The sequence below is a fragment of the Oratosquilla oratoria genome, chromosome 22 (genome assembly GCF_046742065.1).
Source record: "Oratosquilla oratoria isolate Oo_2021 chromosome 22, ASM4674206v1, whole genome shotgun sequence".
NCBI classification, from domain to species: domain Eukaryota; kingdom Metazoa; phylum Arthropoda; class Malacostraca; order Stomatopoda; family Squillidae; genus Oratosquilla; species Oratosquilla oratoria.
In genome coordinates, this window is record NC_134798.1 from 53,436,471 (window position 1) to 53,442,988 (window position 6,518).

Below are 6,518 nucleotides of genomic sequence, written 5' to 3' on the forward strand. Positions count from 1 at the left end.
AAGAGGAACCCACTTGGTTGGGCCCCACAATACCCGGACTTGATGGCGTCCGGTCATGCGTCGGTCGAGTCCGCATCCCACAACAGGTTGGGCAGACTCGATGTCAAAGCAGCCGGCCAGCCAGCCGGCTCTGTTTGGGGAGTCCCTGGAACGACGCCTGTTTGTCTCGTCAACAGGTTAGGGGCTACAGGAAGACCAACAGGTAAGAGAGTCTTGTCAAGAGTGAAGGAGTCCACGGGGGTTGTAGCGAATGGTTTAATTTTGCGATACGGAAGATGGCTTTGCTACTCAATGTGGAACGCGGACAGATGGCTTTGTTACTCAACGTGGACGGAGTGACGGAAACCCCGATGTCGTGATCTCAAATAACCATGGGTGTCTATAGACGCTTTCACACATTATCGTGGGCGTTACGTGTGAAAGCGCCCATACACATCCATGCTTATTTGAGAGCACGACGTCGTGTCGTGGACGGCGCACGGCGAAAAGTCGATCCGTGTGAGACGAGCCACACCGCATAGTGTACGTCGTGTATAGACAATAGACCGAAACTTTACATGAGAGCCAGTCATGGGGGAACGAATGACGTCATCCATCCTGGTCTCCGTGTCCGAATAGAAACAAAACAAAACGATCTGAAATGAAACACAAAGAATAAATATATCCCACATAAAACAAATACAATGGTCTGACCTATTCAGAGCGGGAATTCTGTTGTTATTGATCAAATTCATAAACATTCGAGCAAAGCCAGTAACTGATGGGAGTGTTTGATGAAGGCTTAATTTGCATAATATAAAAATTGGACGTAATGTACCTTGGGGTTGACAGACGAATAAGTAATAATTACTAAATATACGAACATACACATATGCATAGCCACTTCTTTACTTCTCTTTCTCTCTCTCTCTCTCTCTCTCTCTCACACACACACACACACACACACATATATATATATATATATACATACACACACACACGACTGCTATAACAACACCCTAACCACCCTGAATATCCCAGGGCTTCCTCCCACTCGACGCTCCTCTACCACGCCACGCTACCAGGCACAACAACAAACTCGTACCCATCAGAGTGTCCCGAGGACTGACCGATATAAGAACAGCGCCATTCCATCCATAGTGCATATTATCAGCTCAATATAATATAGTGATACACTGACAATATACAATTTTAGCTGATTTTAGGACTATATTATATTGAGCTGATAATGTGCACTATGGATGGAATGGCGCTGTTCTTGTATCGGTCAGTCCTCGGCACACTCTGATGGGTACGAGTTTGTTGTTGTGCCTGGTAGCGTGGCGTGGTAGAGGAGCGTTGAGTGTTTAACTTAATAAGCCATTATTATTACTTACTATTACACACACACACACACACACACACACACACACACACACACACACACACACACACAAGGCCTATTGGCGTTGCTGTACAGACTTGGCCTGCTAACTCAGCGGTCCTGAGTACGTTGCAACACTGCTAGTCGGCACCTTTGGTCAAGAGTTGGTGCTGTGTGTGTGAGGTCACAACATTACACATAGATCGGGCCATGCACGTACGTACACACACACACACACACACACACACACACACACACACACACACACACACACGACCAAAAACTTGTATGTAATTCTGGGAGTTTTCTTACTTGTGGGATCCCTTTACTATCCTAAAGATTGTGAGGACAGCAGTCAACCACACTTCTTTGTCAGAAAGTTTGGAGTGGATAAAAATCGCTCAAGACCACAACAATTTATCTTCTTGGGTCAAGTGATAAGCACAAAGCTTGACCACATATTTCCAAACTCGACCACTCACCCGCCCTCATATTCACTTCACTCCATCCCCAGTTATCATATCTTGCACTCACCTTTTTTCATCTTAGCTCAATACATATTGTAATGTTGGGAACAAAACAGATTCATGGCGTTAGTTGTGGTGCTGTTTGGCAACTATGTTTTTGAATTTTGTGGCATTATAACAAGGTAACATACGAGCCATCTTTATTTGGAAATCTTTATATCATACTAGCCAAATTACCCGCGCGTTGCTGAGAGTTCGTGAATAATCCCTAACCTAATCATACCCCACCTGACCTTAACCTTAACCCTAACAATTTTTTTTTAAATTAAATATAGCTTTAAACACTCCCCTCCCAGGTGTGCGCCTCCCTACTCGAAGGTTGGGAAACCCTAGTTTGAAAATACATGCATACACAAACACAAATATCATATGTACACATTCTTTTGCGTGAGTGAGTGTGTGTGTGTATGTGTGTGTGTGTGTGTGTGTGTGTGTGTGTGTGGATTGACAATGTCTACAGCTAAAAGGTGAAGAAATGTATCTCGTTTATTTATCTTCAGAATATATATGGTTATAGGGGTTTATTTGCAAAAACCTGGGAGTTTGTGAATAATCAATTTCCGCCCGCACTAGAATTGAATAAAAATAACCAATATTTCAACATTTGGTAAAATTATACAATCATTCTGCATTTACATGCTTTCTTCTCACAAAAGCTATCATGGTTTGTGGCAACATTAATTTCACAAACATAAATAATAATTATGGACACATACAATGGTTTGTTTAATCATATTAATTTCTGTCACAAAAATAATACGCAAAATAAGGGGACACTACAGTAGTGGCGTGTTCTCTCATCATAAACCAACTAACTTTAACCCTCAACCCTAACCAAAATATTTTTTTTTGGAAATGAAATATAGTTATCCAAGTACCTGGAGTGATAGGGTATCAGAATATATATGGTTATGGGGGTTTATCTTCAAAACCCTAGGAGGAGTTCGTGAACAAACAAACAGACATACAGATAGATGCTACTACTTTATTATAGTCATATTATACATTATATCATAACAAAGTCACATCTTTATTTGCTATTAGCGCTCCGAATTCGTTGTGATGGGTTTAGATTGGACAGATTTAGGTTTAAGGAATAAAGAGGCAAAAACTGGTTTAACAATAGAATGGTAACCATGTAGTGAGCGCTGAAACTATTGGTTTAAAGAGAAGATTAGGGAACTTTATGGATGGGGAGGATAGGTGGTAATGGACATGGAACTGCCTAGTGTAGGCCTTACGGTCTCTTGCAGTCTCCTTCATTCTTATGTTATGTTCGTATACCGGAGATAATACACGCACAATAACACATTAAGTTGTACCAGGTTCTTATGGGCGGCACTGTACGTACATGTAATACGTACGTATATGCCGTCGTACATGCGCACAAACGTACACGAGCATACATGATACATACATGACTGCATACATAGATTTCACGTCCCTTCGATCTAGTTTATTACTGATCCTGGGCAGTGATTGGAGTCTAACTTTTACGTAATGTGCTCGTTTTCTAGTATCGCGTCCTAACAAGTTTACCCACTGTAATCAAGATCTCGTTAATACTCAGAGTTTTGAAACTTCTTTTTTAATCAAAAATGGTATATGATCATGCACTTATTGCTATATTACGAAATTCGTGTAAAGCGTAGGAATATAGTTTTGCATTTATGTAAATTACGAATATTTTAGTATTTTGTCTCAGATGCAGTAAACGCTATCATCAAACACAAGTGTTGAAATAAAAATGTGAATTTTCTTATGTCAGCCAAGTGTGTGTGTACTGTTCTTTACATAACATTTACTGGGCAGCATTTTTCATATAAAATCGGAAAGAATATTATCCAAACTTTTGTTTCCTCTGGGGAATTTTATTTCAAGCGTGAAGTGACTCATAGACTTAGCGGGTAAATCCCATTTTGAAGAATCTCTTCGTTCTGCCTGAGACCTGACAGTTTGATTCAATTGATTTTTTTTTTGTATAACAGAAAGACACCTAATGTGTTCACGACTTTGTTTCGATGACAGTATTAGAATATATATATATATATATATATATATATATATATATATATATATATATATATATATATATATATATATATATATATGCGTACCGGACATGTGACCTGAGCCCCCGTCCCTTCTTGCTACCTCACTGTTTCAGTGTAAATACACATTGTTCTCTACTCTGTAATTTATATCTGCTGAAGAGGATCACAGTAAGTGATCGAAATATACAGATCTCTATATCTTCGCTTATTCTTCTCCGAAAGTGGGTCATCAGTATTATTTACAAATGTGCTACGACATAACTTTGTTGTGATATATATATATATATATATATATATATATATATATATATATATATATATTATATTATATATATTATATATATATATATATATATATTATATATATATTCTATATAAATGGAGTAGGAAAGACACAAGTCGTAGTCTGAGTTTATTCCTGACTAGTTTCGCAGGTATGCTTTCTCAAAGGAACTAGTCAGTAATAAACTCAGGCAAAGACGCCTGTGTTTACTACTCCACTCACGTCAACCTGTCAGAATGTCTCAACATTTATTTTCTATCTAAAGATATTTTTCTTTTAAAGTTTGGGGGCACGAGTCCATGTAGAAAGCATGAGATCCCTCTACTACTCCCTTCCTATCCTATTCGTATTGACCTACCCTTTGATAGGGTTCCAACAAGCGCATCAGTTAAACCTGGCATCTCTTACCACAGAATCCAACATAACTTGTTCGATCTACTGTACTGCCAAGTTTACGGAGCGACATTATCCAGAGGGATAGAAACGCTGGTAAAATACGTTCCATAACATTATATGCCCAATTTTATCGCCTGTAGTGATATTGCCATACATGCGTTCATTCATTTTTTTTCCCTCATTGTGATGCAAAGAATGATAGAGTTCCAATCCTTGATTTCGTCCGCGACTTCAGCGGTACGCCTGAAACCGACGACGGAGACTTCTTGTAACGTGTAGCCGTGGATCCTGTTTGCAGAGCAATCATTCCTCAGGTTCAGGTCCCGCCTGACAGCGGCTGACCATTCCCGATTCTCGGGATCTCGTTACGTCTCCCGCGCGTTATCGCTCGCTCCTTCCGCCGCGGAACCATCCGTCACCCAGCCTTACTCCCCCTTCCAGCTCACAGAAGTCCCGGCAACGCAATTAGCGGCATAATTGCGAATCGTATATCTCGACTTGCAATTGCCGAGCCTGCTTTGCGCCATAGAAGGCGGTTATCAACGGCGGGCCGTCCTTCATGTCTTGCAACCAAGAGTCTTAAGGGTCTCAACTTTGGGACTCTCGCAGACAAACGGTCCTCCGAAGATCCCCCTTTCCTTGTCACGTGAACAATAGCCCTTATTCCTTGTCAGTACCGCGGCGCAGTCTTTTGTTTTGAAACACCACGTTCACGCTACGAGTCGCTTCTCTACTACAGAAGATTGCTTGACGTTTGCAACAGCAGAAGGTGAAGAAGGTGGGGAGTTTACACCAGCAGCCACGTAGCTGCGGCCGAAGCCGTCACCTTTGCCCAGTGTGCTCGGATTGCTGGGACCGGTAACAGTCAGTGCTGGAAATCGGAGAGAATGCGGGATTCGAACCCACAACTAAGCGAATGCGAGACCAGCACGCTTCCGATTACGCCACATATAAGGCTTGTGTAAAGTGTCTTCAGTTATTTTAGGCACCCAAGTATGTTCCATAGAATATTAGAACTATATAAGCATAGGTTTCAGTGTTGTATTAATGTACTTTATTTCAGAAGTATAGTCCACAATCGTATGTCTACGTTAGAGAAGATACTAAAAAGATACTAAAAGTCCCCCAAATCTCCTTAGCTCCAAAGATGAAACAACGTTTTTTTTTAGCGCCGAAGAATTCTGTTAAGCAACGAACAAACACCAACCCGTGCTAGGCACATCCATGTCATGCTGCCTTTAAGTGACGCCTACGCTGTATTCGTGCTCGGTGCTAATGCATTTATCAGGCAGAATTAATATTTCATTTTTTTCCCCGCGTGATGCCAAAGGTGAGTTTTGAAACGAGGCAGTGTGGGCATGGGTAGAAGGGGAGCTTGGGGAAGGAGGGTCGAATGGGTGGGTTAAGCGTGGGAAGGAGGGAACTGGGTCGATGGAGAGTGGAGGTGGGCGGTGGAGGGAAGGAGGGAGGGTGGGAGAGAGGGAGGTGGGTAAAGTGGAGAAGGTGGAAGGAAGGGAGAGTTCAAACGCATCTGTAATGTTGCCCGACGTGTTGTGTCTCAAGTGAGCCACATGTAGTGACTTCTAATTGTGAAATGATGCTTCCATTCGGCTATTGGATCGTGCTTATCAACATTACTGCCTCGCATATACTCGTGTCGAGATCCCAAGAGACAATATCCCCTCCCTCACCTCCCCCCCCTCCACCTTCTCCCCAATACACACTCTCACACTCTCCGGCTTCCAATCCATCAGCCCCACCTAACTTCACTAACCTCTCTCTCTCTCTCTCTCTCTCTCTCTCCCTCCCTCTCTCCCTCATGCACGCACTCAGACACTTTAACGCGCATGGGCACAGGCACAAAGGCCCGCAAGCACGCACGCGCACGCACACGC

General features: G+C 42.1%; 1 protein-coding gene across 1 annotated transcript in view; it reads right to left on the reverse strand.

Annotated features, from left to right (window-relative positions):
* Positions 1-6,518, reverse strand: part of LOC143037389 (uncharacterized) — a 249,016-nt gene that overhangs the window by 49,343 nt on the left and 193,155 nt on the right. The gene's annotated exons all lie outside the window — the stretch shown is intronic.